Here is a 17,345-nt window from a genome sequence, read left to right on the forward strand (position 1 = left end):
ATGTGGCCACACCAGGATTTCATTGCCCTGAGAGAGGAGTTGGGGCGCATCAGTGACTTCCACGAAGCCTATACTTTCAAACAGGCTCCGGGCCAGCCAGTCTCCGGCTTAAGCAAGGAGAATGTTCCAGCGGCAACCAACAAGGAGAACAAGGCGACGCCGGTCTCGACTCCATTCCTGGAGCCGACCCTGGGGAGTGACGGCTCTGCGGTCACTTTCGGGAAAACCCAAGAGGATCCCAAACCATTTTGCGTGGGCAGTGCCCCACCGAGTGTGGACGTCACCCCCACCTACACCAAAGACGGAGCTGACGAGGCAGGATCAACCGATGGCAAAGTTCTGAAACCGAAGCCATCTAAGCTGGCAAAGAGAATCGCAAACTCCGCTGGTTACGTGGGTGACCGGTTCAAGTGCGTCGCTACCGGACTGTACGCAGACTCCAGTCAGCTCAGCCGGGAGCAGCGGGCATTGCAGGTGAGCCCCCCCACAACCCGAATTTCAGGAGCCTGACCAGTTGTCAGGTTTTTTTAATGTGTGAAGAGGAGGGGGCCGGGGGTATGATAGGGCAGGACACTGGGCTGATTTGGTTAATGAAGCTTAGGATAATTTAAATGTTTGAAATGTGTCCACTAAGGGGACGTAAGTGGATACTTTAAGTTATTCTGTAGATTTTAAGCGAACTCCACTCGGATGCTGATAACGGAAGTTTTAATTATTGCGAAGGATGTCTAAAAGACTGTATGACATTTACTTATCAATCGCTTTGATTTCTCTGCCGTTACTGTACGTTAACAAATATACCTAAAAGCGCTGCTTAGAATGCCTTACGTGATACTTGGTGGAGGTGTGTAGTGGCCGCATGTCTGTGAGATTCGTGCAATTTTTTTTTTCACCAAAAAAACAAACAAACAAAAAAAACAAAAAAACAAACCTTGCTTAAAGGGATAGAGTGTGTATTTAACTTGCTAGTGAATGATAGATGTTGTATAGGAATTTCCTTAAGATGTTTTACTTTTAATTAAAAGACAAATAAAGCCAAATTGTTTTGCAATGTTAAGAAAAAAATTGGTTTATGCTTATAAAAATGGATGAAGTTATCTAAATGATCCATTGAGTGCCCATTTTAATTACATAGATGGAAGGATTACAAGAGGACAGTATTTTATGTCTACCCACTGCTTACTGTGAGGTCAGTTCTTCAAATTTTTATTACTAGAATCTTACATAAACCTTTTGAGTTAAATTTCATTTCCAAATATACAAAGGGAAGTTTGTGGGCCATGGTCGTCTTTATTCATTGTGCATTTGTTTTCTTTTCTGTTGTGTTTTTGTTTCTCTTTCTTTGCGTTGTGTTTCTGTTTTGTGTTATTTACCTTCGAAAGAGAATGTCTGTCTCTATGCCACAGTGTATGTATGGCTATACATACACACCACATATATCTCTACATACATATGGCTTTACGAATAAAGAGTGTGTGACTAGTTACACATAGACACTCTTACATTTTTATCGTTCAATTTTAAAATATCTCAGTTGTATCATAAATTGTGGTTGGTTTTGGGCAAACTTTTCTTTGAAGGTACTTTCCTTTAAGGTAAGGGCAGTGAAATAGCTTTGGTGGTAAGGTGTGTCTTTTTTCCATCTCCGTTCTCTTTCTAGCGTGCAGTGATGCGCTTCTCAGAGTTGGAGATGAAAGAGCGAGAAGGTGGCCACCCCACGACCAAAGACTCCGAGGTGCGCAAATTCAGCCCCGCTGACTGGGAAAGGCTAAAAGGAAGTCAGGACAAAAAGCCAAAGTCGGTCGCCCTGGAGGAGGCCATTGCTGACCAGAACAACAGTGAGAGATGTAAGTGAACCCAGGCGGCTCGCGTGTGGTACCACGTCGGTGGGAACGGGGCGGTTCCACTCCCAGTGCCGAGGGAGGTGAGAGGAAACAATACGCTTCCGATGGCCCAGCGTCTGGGTGCTGGCTGTTCGGAGAACGGGCTGCTCTGGCCACCCTTCCCAGCTGTGGATTGCAAGGCTGGTTGTCCTTTTGAGCGTTGCGGCATCCAGGAGTGAAGCACCTATGAAATGTTGTTTCCTGGCACGCATCTCCTTTTTCCGGAGAAATGCTAGTCCTGTAGTTAGTAATAGTCTGATACAGTAGAGCAGAGGAATGGCAGTGCAAGACCTCCAGTGTAGCAGGTATGTGTTCTGTTTTGTAGCAGGTACGGATACGGGTTTTTGGTAGCAGTGGAATGACACTTGCAGCCAGAGCCAGACCCTCCAGAGTGACAGTCTCCTATGGGAGGGAGTGGAGAGTACTCGGATTCTCCCTCCAAAGGCAGAGGTTTCGTTAAAATGAGATGAGGGCTGATGAAGGCACCAGAAAGATGAGCATAATTATTTTCTGTGGCAGGCTTGTTTGCAGTCATTAGGAGTTGACAGCACGCTCCAAGGGCGTGGAATAAACGAGGGCGTTCTTCCTATCAGACGGGGTATATTATGCTTTGGAGGCAAAATTGGAGAGAAAGCTAGTGTTTGCCTCGAGTCACACTCTGCGGTCCCATCAGCTGCTCCCCCACTGGGGTTGACTTCGGGCTTTGCCCTCGAGACTTCCTGGGCTAATGAGATGTGTTGGCAGCAAGTGGAGGTCTTTCTCCCGCTTTCTTCAGTGTGCGTGCTTGTGGCCTGCAGCCTGCTCCGGACCCCAGAAACCTCACCGGTGATGGTGAATGAGGGCACCTAGGTGAACGTCGAGGACAGGGTGGGCGTGACATCCTCCTGAGACAGGACAGTCGGGGGTGGTGGGCATGTTTGGGAGGTCCAGGCCCTTGGACCCAGTCGTAGGGTCGGCGTTCACCTGCACGCTTAGGTCGTGGGTGCCTGATGCAGTTCGGGAAAATTGTGGTCAGCAACAGCGTGTGCTTCTCTCTGCTGCTTGGAGCTTTGCCCTCCCCCAACTCATCTTTGGGGTCAGACAAAGGCCTGTGGCCAGGGTTCTGGGTAAGCCACACCGGGACCGGTTTGTCCTACGTGGCTCCCATAGACGGGGATTTCTGGGGCTAGTCAGTGGCGGCCTTCCCCGAGGGATGGGGCTCTTGATGTGCCTGGAGTAGACGATTCCGAGCTCGTCCCCCTCGGGATTGGAATGAAAAACGGAGGGTCCAGGCCACCCTGGAGTGAAGCAGCAAGAAGGCCTCCCTCCTGGCCTGTGCTCACAGCTGACACGCAGCCCTTACCCTCCTGAGTGGCCTCATAACTCAGCTCTTGGGGAAGTTTCTCAGAGAGATGTGATAAAAGTAGGCAAGGCCAAGTTCACAGGGATGCGCTTTTCTGAGGAGGGGATCTGCCTGTTCTGGGTGGATGGTGAGGGAGGCTGGAGGAAGGGAGCGGGCAGTTAACCGGCCTCGAGTCTTCTCACCCTTTTCTCCAGCAACGTGGCCAAACCCAGGGTGGCCGCTGCCCTTCACGTCTCAGTGGTCTCACCCGCCCTTCTTCCCAGAGACGTTTGTGTGCGTCCTTCCCAGTCTTTCCTGCTGAGCGTGGAGACGAGAACTCGGTGTGGCTGATGGGGAGCAGGGCCTGAGCCCCAGATGATTCCGAAAGCCCCCTCCCCCCACCGCCTGCCTCCAGTCTCAGACCGACCGACGGGTCTCTTCCTGGAGCACCCGGGACATGGCCCAGTGAGCCATGATTCGCCACCATGGGAGGGCAGGAGAAGGGTTGGGGAAGGTGAGGGGCTCCGTTTGAAAGGTTGGGGCAACGGAGGTGGGTTCCCCATCCACCCTCTGTCTTGTAGAGACGTGGGGTTTGTAAATAGCTGGTCAGGAAAGGTCACCTGAAGGGGCCACTGTTCTTACTGCGGCCTCCACATCCAAGGCACAGCAGATGTTCATTCCATTCAGCTGGAAATGAATGGGCCTTCTTGTTCTTGGGCCATCATGTCTTGAGCTGATATGGGCTCAGGTCCTTCTCATGGGTGTCGGTGTGGCCGAGAGCCGAGCTGTGAGCACATGGGAGCTGGGGCGGGGATTTGGGGCGGGCAGGGGTCACAAAGAGGGTCCAGGACGCCTTCAAGGTGCCTTCCCCCTTCTGAGGCAGCCCCTACCCATGGAGGGACCAGGAGCTTCCAAGGTGGTGGGTGCTGTTTGCGTGGCCCTGGTTGTCCTGGTGTGGGTGCATCTTGTTGCTAGGGGCTTGTTTAAAAAAGGAATTAACTTGAAAACACAGTGGCCGAGATACTCATTTATTCTTTATGATCACATGGGTGGCTGAGTGAAATTTTTATTTTGGAAGTTCACCAAATGAGTTTGGAGGTTCCTCAGACTTGGAAGTTCATTACTAGGAACCCTCAGTGGCATTTGAAGACGGGGCGGGGCCAGGAGGCATTGGTCCCTTCCTTCTCAAACTTGGAGTAACCATCTCCCTTGCCAACCACTTGGCTGGGACAGGCCTAGGACCTGCTCAGTGGCAGTGCCTGGCCAGGAGCTGGAGGAAGCCTCAGTCGAGGGGCTTCGTGAAACTTCTTTGCTCAGGGAACTTCTCTTCCAGCTGAGCACCTGCACGTTTGTAAACTACTTTGGAACAGAGATCCCCTGCACTCCTTCTGTAGCAGGTGTAACTTTTAACAAGGTTAGCCCTGACTGGAGGTGCTATAGTTAAGCTACAGAGAAGGGGATTTTAATCCTGGGGAGCCTTCCAGCAACTCAGAACCCTCTCACCTTGTTTAGGCTTCACTGGGCATGGCTCAACAGTGGTGAGGGTGCTTTGCTGCCACAGTGACTTGTAAATGTTGCTGTGGTGATGCTTCTGTGAGGTGATGCTATGGTACAACCATAATGAATTTGGGATATATGTGCTGTGAGTCATAGGACCATGCTGCAGGGACCACGTTCACATCTTGCTTAGACTGGGTGACCAAGGGCACATGGCTTCCCACTTTTAGAAGGGCCAAAAGTAGCAATGATGGCAAAGCCTGATGGTTAGGATCCCCGTGTATCTATTTATCTCCCCATCTCCTTTGCCCTCAAGGGTAATCCTCCTGTGGGTCGTGGTTAGAACAGTCTTTGAGAAGCTCCAAGTGACACGGAGCCTCTACCCCATAGCTGGTGGCCATGGGTATCTTGGGCAGTCGGGGTGGGTGTCCTTCAGGGTTATTACTGGCCTGGGTAAGGTCACACTAGCGTAAGGTCTTGGGGGGCCTTAGCTGAGGGGAATTGAGATCTTTGCCCTAAAAGGCTCCAGGGTTGGGGGAAGGGTGGATGGACCTAGTTTGGAAAAAGAAACTTTAAAATTGGACATGGGGGTTCTTAAGGTAGCCCTTCCATTCCTCCATGGATCCCCTCCCACGGAGCTTTTAGGGAAGGCTGATTGGACCAGAGAAGTCCAGTGGTGTAACCAGCAGGGCTCACCTCTTAAAATTTCATACATTTCAGGCCTGAGATTCAGGCTGGTCTGAAAGTCTTGGCATCTTTTGGTTAAAGGGATTTTTCCAGCCATTCTCTGTGCTAAGCCCGGCCTGTGATTATGAAGCCCACCCTGGAGGGAGGCTAGCAGTAACATTCCCACTTTACAAATGAAGGGGGCCGAGTTGTAAAGCGGCGCCATTCCTGCCCGAGTGTTTAAGAGGGTCACAGAGCAGCCGGAGTGAGAGTTGCAGCACGCCCTCTTCACCGGGCCTGCGGTAGCCTGGGCTGCATCACCTGTAAGCACAGGCCAGGAGTTTGGGGTTTCTCCTGCTGCCATGACAGGAGACCCTCGCGGTTGGGGTGATTCCACCATTCCGGCAAGAGTAGATGGGGATCCGTCCCACCTTGGGATACCCTTGGAGAAAAACTAAGTGTGTTCCACCATTGAGAACACAGGTCAGGCTAGCCCAGGCCAGGGTGAGGTTCATCCCCACAACTGACTGCCATTAAATGCTGGGAATGCCCCCCCAGAGAGGCTGATCAGGGGACCAGCCGGCTGGGCAGAAGTGGGAGTGATACTTGAAGTGGTCTAGGGAGAGGAGGAGGAATGCGAGCAGCATGTGAGGGGCGTGTCCATGATTTCATCTAGAAAAACGGGCTGTGGGAGCTTAGCTCAGGTGTTAACGAAATACCAAACTCATACACCCACCCCCACCCCCGGCCGGTGATGGACACAGGGTCATCTTCGGGGAACTCTTTAACAGCACAGTGATCATTATGGAATTATTTGTGTGTTAGAAACAATGTGACTGGCAAAGCAGTTGAACTGTTTCTTTGGCTAGAGCAAAAGTGAGGAGTGATGTTAGGCTGGGGTGATTGGAGGAAAAGCCCCAAGTGGATGCTAGATTGAGCAGAGGGGGCAGGAGCAGCACAGGCGGAGCTGGGGTGTGAGCCGTTCAGCCCTGCCCGCCGCGCCCCCCCACTCCACCCCCCATGAAGGGGGTTGGAGTCTTGTCTTTGAAATGTCCTTAGATGCTTGTTGCCTGGGAAGGAAGGCGTGGAGACGTGCCAGGTGGGTGACTGGTGTCACTGAGGGCCTTCTTCCTAGACAGGAAATAGGAGCAGCCCCTCGATGGCAGTGAAATGCTTTTCCCCCCACGGGTGTGGAAAGAGGACAGACGGACTTGTAGCAATCTGGTTGAGTTCTTTGAAATCGCCCTTGACCCTTGTGTGTGCACCAGGAAGCCTTTCCTTTCCCTTTGCCAGGCTCCTCTTCCCTTGGTCTCCCCAGCTTCCCAGCCTCCCACCATTCTTTCCCTACCCTTCTTCTTCCCCTTCGCCCCTGCTGACCCAAGTGAACATTGGTGCTATGTCTGTGTAGATGGCAGTTGGGGGCTATTTGGTCTCTTGATGACATCAGCCTTTTTTGTTTACTAGCAGCTGTTTCCATAGTAATTTGTAGCTCCGCCCTGATGGGTTGGATCTTACTGTGAGGTCACTCACCCCCCTTTAAGAGTAAGCCACCTTGGAGAGTTAAGCAGTCAGGGAGTTATCTCACATGCCTACAGAGGGATGGTGTAGATACCTCACCTTGACCCTTGGAGGATGGATTGTGAGTGGGCTACGCGCCTCATTTTCTGCTTCCTTTGCTGGTTGTGTTCAGCTGTCCTTCCTTTGGGACGTCTTTCTGAGGGTTTTGTGCTTCCAGCGTGTGAGGCCCCTGGTCTCCAAAGGGGGCGGGGTGGTCTGTTGGTAGCAGATTGCCTTGGGCATGGGGGTCCTGCCTGCTCCTGGTGACCTTTGTTCCCTCCTTTCCGGGTTGTCTCCCCTCCCCTAGGGGAGTGTTATGATGGAAGCAAACCTGACCCCTTCAAAGCCCCAGAAGACAGTGATCTTCCTGAGGACATGGACACGGAGCCCCCCAGAGAGTCCCCCGCCGACCAGGCGGCCCCGGACGCGTCACGCAGCCCCACCCTCCGGCTGAACAGAAAGCGCAAGGTCTCTGGCGATAGGAACCACACTGAGACCACTGTGCTCCCAGAGGACTCTCTGCTGAAAGCCAAGCGGAGACGGGTCTCCAAAGGTGAGCTCGGTTTCGCTTCGGGCCCGCAGGGCACCCTATGGAAGTCCTGGGGCGGAGCAGTGGAAAGTTCCAGCCCCACCCTGGAGCCCTGGGGGGAGCCACTCACACCTCCCCATCCCCCACCCCCCCAAAGCCAGGTGCCGGGGCTGGAGCCCAAAGGTGGCCAAAGGCAAATAGGCCCCCTCCCGAGACTTGGTGACAAGTTCCAGCCAACACAGTGACCACACCCCTCCCCTCCCCCACCCCTGTTAGTGATGTGTAAGACAGTTCGTTCCCCGCCCCGGGGGGCTTCTTCATTAATTTGTAGTTGTTTCTCCATTAGCTGACTGGCCTGAGAGGGAAATGACAAACAGTTCCTCTAACCACTTAGAAGAGCCACATTATAGTGAGCTGACCAGCCTGAGGTGTGCATTGAATTAACAGGGCTCCATCCCAGAAAGCAGCGCCGCTTGCTGCACCTTAGAGAACGGCGGGAGCAGAGAGCAAACCTGGCCAGCAGGGCAGGAAGGAAGTGACCCAGGCGGTTCAGCCTGCGGTCACCCCCCAGAACAATAGCATGTCCGAAGAGAAACCTGGCAGGAAAAGGGCAGAGGCCAAAAGCAACAGAAGCTGGTTGGAGGAGTCCCTTAAATGCAGTGACAATGAACAGGGTATGCACGGGGCGGGGGGCGCTCCTGGAGGGTGGATCACCCGCCCTCTGTGGGAGACGGCCCTGGAGGGGACCTGAGCGCCATCCAAGTTGACAAGAGTAGCGTGTGGCGAGCGGGGAGTTTTCTTCATGAGGTCCTTTCAGCCTGCACACTTCCTTATGGAATGGACAGTGAGGCGGGAGCTCGACTTCCTGGGCTACTCCTCATCACCTAGCCCGCGGCTGGGCAGGAAGGGAAGTCTTGGGTGAGCCCGGGCACTTGTCAGTGCCCTCATTCCAGCCTCAGGCTGTCCCCAGTCGCCCTGTCCCAAGCCCCCAGGCCCCCCACGGGTGGGGACGGGAGCGCACGAAGGGCTGGCTTCTGCCCTCTCTTGCGGCCCTTTGAAGCGACTTGCCATTTGGCATGTCGTGGCTTAGCCTAATTGCCGGTTGAATGTGGGATAATTAAAATATTAGTGCTTTGAAAACATACTCGGTATATCTTTAAAAACTGAAGCTGCTCCAACGATCAGTGCTAACAATGGGCTTTTCTTTCCTCACCGGCTACAACTGTGTGACGCCCGCTTCTTCTCCCCCTGACAGATGTGCTGTGCATGGACGAAGAAATGGATTGGCAGCCTTCGCCCCTGCCGCAGAAATACACCGACAACAGCGAGAAACCATCGGGAAGCGACCGTGCAAAACCAAGCATTTGATCCCTCAGGAGCCCAGGCGGGGCTTGCCGCTGCCAGGGGACTCCTACGTGGACAATGCGGATGGCAAGGTACCTCTTGCCCCTGGCTCTCCCCCGCGCCCCGGGCCTGTGCAGGCACATCCCGCCTGCCTACTTCTCTGCTTCTGGGGACAAAGCTTTCCTTTTCCTGAACCCCTCCCCCCAAAACGTCACTGCCCCTTCCTAGGGGACCTGTCTCCTGGGTGGCGGTGAGGTTTCCAGCTAGTAAAAATGTACCCCCTGCCTCGCGCCCCGCCTCCCCCAGACAGAGAGGAGGAAAAGTGCTTTCCTCCACTCAGGTTTGTAACTCAGGGAGGAGGCGAACCAGGCGGGTGGTGGAAGGACAGCCTGAAATGTGTGCGCTGCCTGGTTTCGTGATAGGTGACCGTCCGGAGATTTTGAAAGCGGCCTGAGCCCAGTTCCGACTATGATCTTTCGCCGGCCAAGCAGGACCAGAAGCCCTTGGACCGTTTGCAGCAATTGTTACCAGCTTCCCAGGCCTCGCAGCTGACGTGCTCAAGCTCCCCTCCAGAGACCACCCAGTCCCACCCGATGCCACCGGAAGCGCAGAGACTTATTGTCAATAACGCGGGCGAGACCCTCCTACAGCAGGCCTCCCGGCTTGGCTACGAGGTGAGCATCCTTGTGGGTGCCCCGGATCAGGATCCGCCGGCTGCTGCTCCTTGGGTGGGGGACACACTGGCTGGGGATGGGGGGCGGGTCTCAGAGCCCAGCCCCCTCCACGTGGCGGACTGGGCTGGGTGTTCCAGCAGGGTGTTTGCGTTGGCCCCGCTCACACTGCCGGCTCTTTGGTGGCTTGTTCAGTCGTGGTGTGAAAAGAAAGGCAGGCCTCTCTGATGTTCCGTTCCGTTCAGGCAGGTAGGCTGCTTCGGCCAGTCCGGCTCACTTATCTCTGATATAAAATCTGACCTAACCCAGGGCTTGGAGACCAGGGGAATTTTAATGAGCCCTTTTGGATTCTGAATAGCAAGAGGGAGAGTAGTTATTAGCTCTAATAACTTGTGCTGTTTGGGGCAGAGTGATGCCCCTGTGGGGTAGCGGGTGGGAAGTGCTGTGCAGAGTGGGGGTGGGAGTTGGGCAGACCTGAGCAGTCTCTTTCTGAGAGGGCACGGGAGCCGAGGGCTGGTGGGCGGGGAGCAGGGGTTGAGCCTTGCCCAGAACTCCCCGTCCACACTGCTGTATCCCAACCCAGCACGGCTGATGACAGTGATAGCCTCTATTGCTAGAGCAACATAGAAAGATAGCTGGTATCTGTCTAAGCCCGTGTGATCTGTAGTAACTCCTTTCACCCTTTTAACATCTTCACTTGGGAGTAACGAGTACTAGCCCACTCTCGGATGAGGAAACGGAGCCTCAGAGGGGTTAGCTGATACCCGTACAGGTAGCAATCCAGCAGTGCTCCACAGCCCACCACGCTCCTCAGCAAGACTGGCTCACGTTGGAATTGCCCTTTTTACAGTTCAAAACCTCTGTGAGACAGATGACTCTCTCTGCCCTGTGCAGTTCCCCCACCATACTTGTCAGTAGCAATTGTGATGTAATAGCCCACAGGGCAAAGGCATTTTTCTGTGCTGGCATCAGCCCTCTGGGAGTTGAATGGTGACAGTAAAACGCGGTTCAGCAGGCTGAGCGTGGAGGTGTGGATGAGCACTGGGGTGGCAGGACCCAGGCTGGCCCGGAGCCCTGGCGCCCACACCCTCAGCCAGCTCTGTGCCCCCATCCCCCGTCTCCCGTCGTGTCCCCCCACCCCGGTCCATAGTGCCGTGAGCCCTTGGAAGTGTGCCTGCCTTGGCCCTAAGGCATGACTGTGGGTGGGAAATTGGAAGCACTAGGGCTATGCTTAGTTTGGGGGTGTTTTTTGTTGTTGTTGTGGGTTGAATGTGCTGTTGTTTATATCTACACGTCTCTTGGAGACCTCTCCATTAGCTAGAGAGCACTTTCTGGGAGTTAGCGCAGTTACTTGCAGGTGAAGTCCAAGGAGCATCCAGTTGGCTTCCCAAGAGCTGAGAGCGGGCGCCGAGGAGGACAGAGCGGATGTTGCACGTAGTGTTGAGCTCGACCCCCCGTGGTTGAGAAAATAGACTCCTTGCTTCCAGCAAACGCTGGAGGTGGGGGGGAGACCCCTAACCCCAACTTTTGGGTTAGGGTTGAGAAAGTAGACTCCCGCTTCCAGCAAATGCTGGAGATGGGGGGACGGGGTGCTGCTGCACCCGCCGTGGAGGGCGGGGCTCCGAGCCGCACCTGTGAACTTGGCATCATTTCCAGCAGCCTCCCTTTGGGACCAGAGACGTCAAAAGACCCTCATTGGTCCTCTAAGACAGTTTCCATTTTGGTTTGGTGGCTCTGAGGCCTGGACCAAGGGGCACTTGATCCATACTTTTTTAGGCTACCTGGCCTTTGATTGCACAGGAAGCCTTGGGAATGTTTACGGTCAGATTTGTTTTTTTCTTCAAATGTAAATTTCAATATGTAGATTACACAGATCACCAGTGTTGATGCTGAACATTGTGACAAGTAGATGAACGCTTTCAACTTTGAATCCAACTTTCTGGGATTTCTCTGGGCAGAATTTTAAATGTTGGGATGATGGCCCAGTTGGGAGATGTGGCAGCTTAAACCTTTTAAAATTGAAGGACAGTTTGCTTAACCAGATAAGGGTGTGGTTTGGGAGGGTTTTCCTGAAGTTTTGTCTTCAGCATTCTTGGTTATTTTCTTCTGCTTAGCCAAAGATACCATGTGCAGTATAAAGGCTGTCTGAGCTTTATATCATGATAATCTGGTTCTGGAAGTTTAGAAACACACTCTGGCTTCAGATCCGCGTTAAGTAGATCACTTGCATGGCCAAAGACCTCAAACCTTTCCCTCCTGGGAAAAAGGCTTCTATTTCTTAGGCTAAAACACCAGTGTGCAACCACATGCTTGTGCCTTTAGCGGTGATGGTTAAATTTTCTATGAACTGAATAAGTCATATTTTTTAAAAAGTTAATGAGGCATTTAATTAACTAACAACGTCGGACTTATGGCCTTTATGGTTACATTTTGCGGGTAATGGCATTCGGTTTATAGCCGCTGAACAGAGAGCTGTCTGACAAAAGCAGTTTGACTTTGCTTGGGAATGGCTGGGCTGCCCTTCAGACACTCCCGTTTATTTCTAGAGGAGAAAATAAACCAAGGAATGTGTTGCATCGACAGACTCGCCCCGCCTCTTCACCTTTCAGTTAGAGAAAGTGTTGGTGGCGACGGTTGCCATCCATTTAGAGGCCATCACCCTCCTAGCTAGGAGAGTGTAGTTAGCCCACTTGACCCCCAACAGAGAAGGCCTGTGGGATGCTCATCACAGCTGGATTGCATCCCTCTAACTGGGGCCCTCTTGGGCCTTTTGAATCTTCCCAGCTGACCAGGTACCAAAGACCTGAGTTATAGGTCTAGTACTTCATGTTAATTGAACTTGAGGTTTAATATCTCTGGGCCTCAGTTTCCAAGTGTTGAATGAGGATAGTACTACCTTCCTTTCCTGGTAGCTCCTGGGTTCCTGTGGGTGACAGAAGACGTCCTCATCTGGGGAAATGAGAAGCACTGTGTAAATAGTGGGATCAACGTGGTTGAGTTAGGACAGCCCGTGGCAAAAAGTCTGACCTGGCCGTGGGGCTACTGCTGCCTTTGCTGCCATCTTCCAGGAGAAGAGAGTTGACTTACCCATCAGCTTGGACGGCCTTTCATTTCTAGGTACCCTTGAATCTGCCCTAGTAGTGATGAAGGTTTCCAGGTGAAGGCCATGATTGTCACAGCAAATAAACCCTGGGTTGAGTAAATTGATCTGTGCACAGCAGTTGGTGGCGTTCAGAGCTGATCCCAGAGCCACGTGACAGGGCCTCTCCCTGGCTGGGGCACACAACTCATTAGCTTGCAGCCGTCCACTCAAGTCTGGCTAGTGAGGGCCTGCTAAAAGAGCAGCAGCTTCATGCGGTATCCTGGATACCAGGGCTCGGGGCAGGTGGCCTGGGAGCCCAGAGGGTTGTGGGCTTTCTGGCAGGTTGGGATGTAAACGGAGAAACGCATTCATGGGCGTGCCTTTTCTCTTCCTCCTCTTGTTTTGGAAGGGAGCTGCTGCAGTGACCTGAAGTAACAGGGCACCGATGGCCAGGTTTACCAGCATGCCCCATTAGGTTCACGTGGTAAGCAAATGGAACATTCTAGTTCGCTCCCAAGTGAGTGGTCACCTTTGATTGGCATGTCCTCCAAAGGGCATAAAAGGTTTTACAGAACCCATCTCGCACTTATGGGCGGCTAGAATGCCCCCCGTTTTAGGTTTAACAGATGAGTTACCTGAGAGATGTCACAAGGAGGCCTGTTCTGACCCCATCCCATCCCCCCTTACCCAGCAGACCATGTGTTGGGCCACGTGCACGTTCTGCCTACTCCCAGCTCTCAGAACCTGACGGCTCTCTGCTGGGCACGACTTACCCAGTATAAACAGTATAACGTGTTTTCTGGTGGCAAATGCTTTCGATGTGTCTGAAAACTTTCTTAAGGTAACAAAACATGGAATAAATTCCTGCTCTGCTTACTGGGAGTGGTTCATATTAATATTTTAACAAGCCAAAGAAATAAGGTTAATAACAGTGATTCTAATGCACAGTGTTGACACAGAACATCTCCGGTGGGGGGGGCGGTGAACGTTTTATTTGATTCTTGAAATGTGGAGGTTGCAGCCTGTGGTGTATCAGGTTCCTGTCATTAACTTGAGTAAATATGAAAATATTAGACTGATTCTGCCCTGAGAGGGTGGAGTGAGGCAAAATAGACGGTGGGGTTATTGGAGGCATTTTGTGTCATTCCTCGAGGATGGAGGGAGAGAGCTTCTCTTTAACTCTACTTAACATACAGACAAGAGCATCTGAGGCCCAGGTTCTGATTTGGGGTCTTAACCGGGGGCGCGAGGATGTAGCTGACCTGGGTGTCCCTGCTTCTCTAAGCTGGGGAATGTTCTCCGGCTGATTTAAGCTCTCTTTAAGTGTTGGTCATCCATACTTTTATCTAAACTTGTGTTATCGTCCACTGCCACCGACTGAACAGACCCATCAAGTGAGAATGGTCTGTGCTTGGCAATGTGTCATCTAAGATGTTAGCAGCCGTGACACCTCTGTACTGGTCACGTCGGCCCCTGGGCTGAGGGCTTTCATCGCTATCTGAATGCGTCCTCTCAGCAGCCCTGTGGAAGCTTGGAGAAGTTCAAGGGTAACTTGCCCATGGCCAGGCCACTGGTGCAGCAGAGCCTTAGACAACACTGTCTGTATCTCCAAGCCCTTCTCACGCACTCTCGCCCCCCCACCAGGATGCCTGCCGCCTGCCCGCGCCATGGTGGGCTTTTGGCCCCAAGGATGTATGCCTTTGAAAGTGGGCACCGCCAAGCTATGGGGAGGTCACACTTACAAGGTTCACTGTATGGTGGTCTGATGGTATCTCCTCTCCTCTCCCCGTAGGAAGTGGTCTTGTACTGCCTGGAGAACAAGATTTGTGATGTGAACCACCGCGACAACGCGGGTTACTATGCCCTGCACGAGGCTTGTGCAAGAGGTTGGCTCAACATCGTATGACTCCTCCTTGAATATGGCGCCGATGTCAACTGCAGTGCCCAGGATGGAACCGGGTCAGTGGCGGTCTTGCTCTTGGCCTGGCCCTGCTGGGGCATAGGCAATGGTTCTCAGGGTGTGCGGGGAACCCCAGAAGGAAAGATGGAGAGTGAGTGCCATGTAAACTGATGGCGGAGTCCTCTAGAATGGAATCGGACAGATCTTTCTGGCAAATTTACATAGAACTTTAAAACTCTGTGATGCTCTTATGGACAGAAGTCCCTGAAAATGTTGAGCCTGCATGAATAATCAGGGGTGTTCTCTTTTAAGACCCTGGACTCTTCACCAGTGTCTGTTGAATCACAATCTTTAACATATATGTGAGTTGAAAGTTCCAGGAGTACAGACAGGTCCAGTGGCAACTGGCTTGATAGGACCTGCCGTGTCCACCCACATCCCCGGGCCTGGCCCCCACTCTGTCCTTGACCTCGGTTTATTGGCCAGAGGCCCAGGTCTGAGTCAGCCCAAGCATCTTCCTGGTTGTACCTGGGATGCCACCACGAGGCAGGGCACTGGGGCTTTCCTGACAGTCATAAAATTAGCAAAACTGTAAGGTCTTTGGTGGTTCATGGTTTCCAAATAGCATCCTTTCTGGATGGGGCTGCGGCCAGTGTTCCTGACCCCAGCGGACATGGGCAGGAGGACTCTGTACCGTCCTGAGAACTCGCCCTGCCTGTCGACTGCTTCTGGGTGAGAGGGTTGATCACTCATCTCCAAGTTGGTTTCAGGAGAGGTTCCAGTTTGCCCCTAGTTTCTTTTACAAACTGCACTTTTGGGGTTTTGTTTGTAATGGTATAACAATGGCTTCTCGTATCTGCTTCCGTGATGCTGGGGTTCTTCCCCCCACCCCGCCGTACGTTACCTTCTTACAGTCTGTCACTATTTAAGTTCATTGGAAACGTTTTCATCGTGGCCTGAGTTCCTCCTTGGGCCATGCATTAAGAGAGATTTGCATTGAAGAATTAGGCCTGAGATGGTCCCTTCACCTGTCCCGTAAAGGGTTATATGTTGAAATAACAGAGTAATTTGTCGCAGCGACCGTACGCTCACCTCCTCAGTGAAATAGCGTGCCTACGAGGCTTGGCCGCACACGCTCAATTTTGCCCCGTGTCCTTAGAAGCAAGCGTCGCGTGCACAGGTGTAATCCCCCGCACCTCTCCTAGGCCTCTCCACGATGCTATCAAGAATGATCATCTCGAAATTGTCCGCTTGCTCCTCTCCTACGGTGCTGATCCTACCCTGGCTACGTACTCAGGTAGAACCATCAAGAAAGTGAACCACAGCGAACTTCTGGAGAAGTTCTTAACAGGTACGGCAGAGGTCAAGACACGGTCTTATTCAAGCATCTAGACGGTGACTTCATAGCCTTTCACCTGGGTTCCCCCTACCCCCACCCCCCGTTTACTCTAAGTGACCCTTTAGTGGGAAAAGCGGCCCAACATTAGTCTGTCAAAGAAGAGATCCATACTTTGAGTTTTGCAAGGTGGGGGGCTGGAAAACTCTTAGCTAGCCAGGCTAGCTTTTGTTTGGCAGGCTGGGGCGGTGAGGCGGGCAGTCCCTCAGGAAGGCGGGTGGACGCGTGGGGAGGTTTCAGTCAGATACCTGGAGGCGTGTGCAGTGGGACTTGTCAGGAGGTGACACCAGCCCCAGCGTGAGATGTTCCCGAACTGCAGCAGCATTTGCCTCTTACCAGCAGGCGTTATCTTGTTTCTCTCTCTCTCTCTCCCCCTCTCTCTCCAGACTGTTTAAATAACCTGCAGGCTCCTGACGACGGTAACCCCGGTTGCTCTTCGGAGTTCTCTGGCAGCTGTGTGTGTGGTGAGCAGCCTTGTTTGTTTCAGTTGGGCTTGTGGGGTTGGGGGTGGGGGTGGTGCTGTGAGCAGGGCTTGCTTGGGAAAGAATTTTTCCAGGGTCCTTTTTGGAGAACAACTGGAATCTTGCTCCAGCTTACTGACCTCTCTCTTGTTTGCCCCCCCGTTTAGAACCAGATGATGCAAGTGGTTACAATGTTTTAGCAAATCTCCCAGGACCGGAGGACCAGGATGACAGCAACGAGGCCTATGGTGACCTATTGGAATTTGAATTTTCCGAAGACCCCCTTTTGCCGTGTTATAACGTCCAGGTGTCCGTCGCTCGGGTGAGTGTGGCCAGCGTGTGGTCGAGAGCCAGCCCAGCTGCTCTGTGGGGTGGCAGGAGTTAGAAATCCCCTTCAGCAGATGAGGGTGGATGGGTTGGGGGGGTGAGTGAATTCCTCACCAAGTGTCCACCGACCTCACATAATGCAGTGGAACTTTTCCAGAAAAGTTTGGGGGGTGGGAGGGCTCCCAAGCCAACTGCCCTCATTGGAACACACCCCTAGAGCCCAAAGGACACGGGAGTCAGCGACTGCAATTGCACAGTTTCAGTCACTAAACTCTTGGGGAAGGGATCCTCCCCAAACGGCTACCATAGGGGCCTTCCAAGACGCGTGAGGTCCACGGGACGATACTGATGTGTACCCTCTTCTCGTATAAGATTAGAGAAAGCCGTATGTGGCACCTGGGATCTTACATGTCTTCAGATTTGCTTAGATCGAGTCTTGTCCCCACGGTCGGGCCACTGTGCCCCATGACCAACCCTTCAGAGTGAACACATCAGGAGACCTTGCTCTGCTGTGTGTTGACCCGGGTGCTTAAGGAGTAGCATCCTCCTTGGACTCTGAGGCTGGGAACGTGTCTGCCTTTGTGGTGACATTCTATTCGGGATAGAGATCATAAAGCGTGGCAGGGTATCAGGAAGGATTGTACCACCTCCCTTCTCGAAAAAGTCTCACTCCCCGCAGCATTGAGGGGTGGGTTGGAGGTGTGGGAAAGG

At 52.8% G+C, this 17,345-nt stretch overlaps 1 pseudogene across 1 annotated transcript in view; it reads left to right on the forward strand.

Moving 5' to 3' along the window:
• The window catches only part of LOC307061518 (BCL-6 corepressor-like), an 18,548-nt pseudogene continuing 1,203 nt past the window's right edge, over window positions 1–17,345 (forward strand). Inside the window, exons 1-11 of the transcript in view lie at window positions 1–474; window positions 1,136–1,189; window positions 1,661–1,847; window positions 7,232–7,477; window positions 7,800–8,176; window positions 8,639–8,889; window positions 9,220–9,471; window positions 14,343–14,509; window positions 15,656–15,801; window positions 16,233–16,310; window positions 16,475–16,629. The product of the transcript in view is annotated as a BCL-6 corepressor-like (transcript). The remainder of the gene's footprint in view (window positions 475–1,135; window positions 1,190–1,660; window positions 1,848–7,231; window positions 7,478–7,799; window positions 8,177–8,638; window positions 8,890–9,219; window positions 9,472–14,342; window positions 14,510–15,655; window positions 15,802–16,232; window positions 16,311–16,474; window positions 16,630–17,345) is intronic.

The sequence above is a fragment of the Hyperoodon ampullatus genome, assembly GCF_949752795.1.
Source record: "Hyperoodon ampullatus genome assembly, chromosome: 12".
In the NCBI taxonomy this organism is placed as follows: domain Eukaryota; kingdom Metazoa; phylum Chordata; class Mammalia; order Artiodactyla; family Ziphiidae; genus Hyperoodon; species Hyperoodon ampullatus.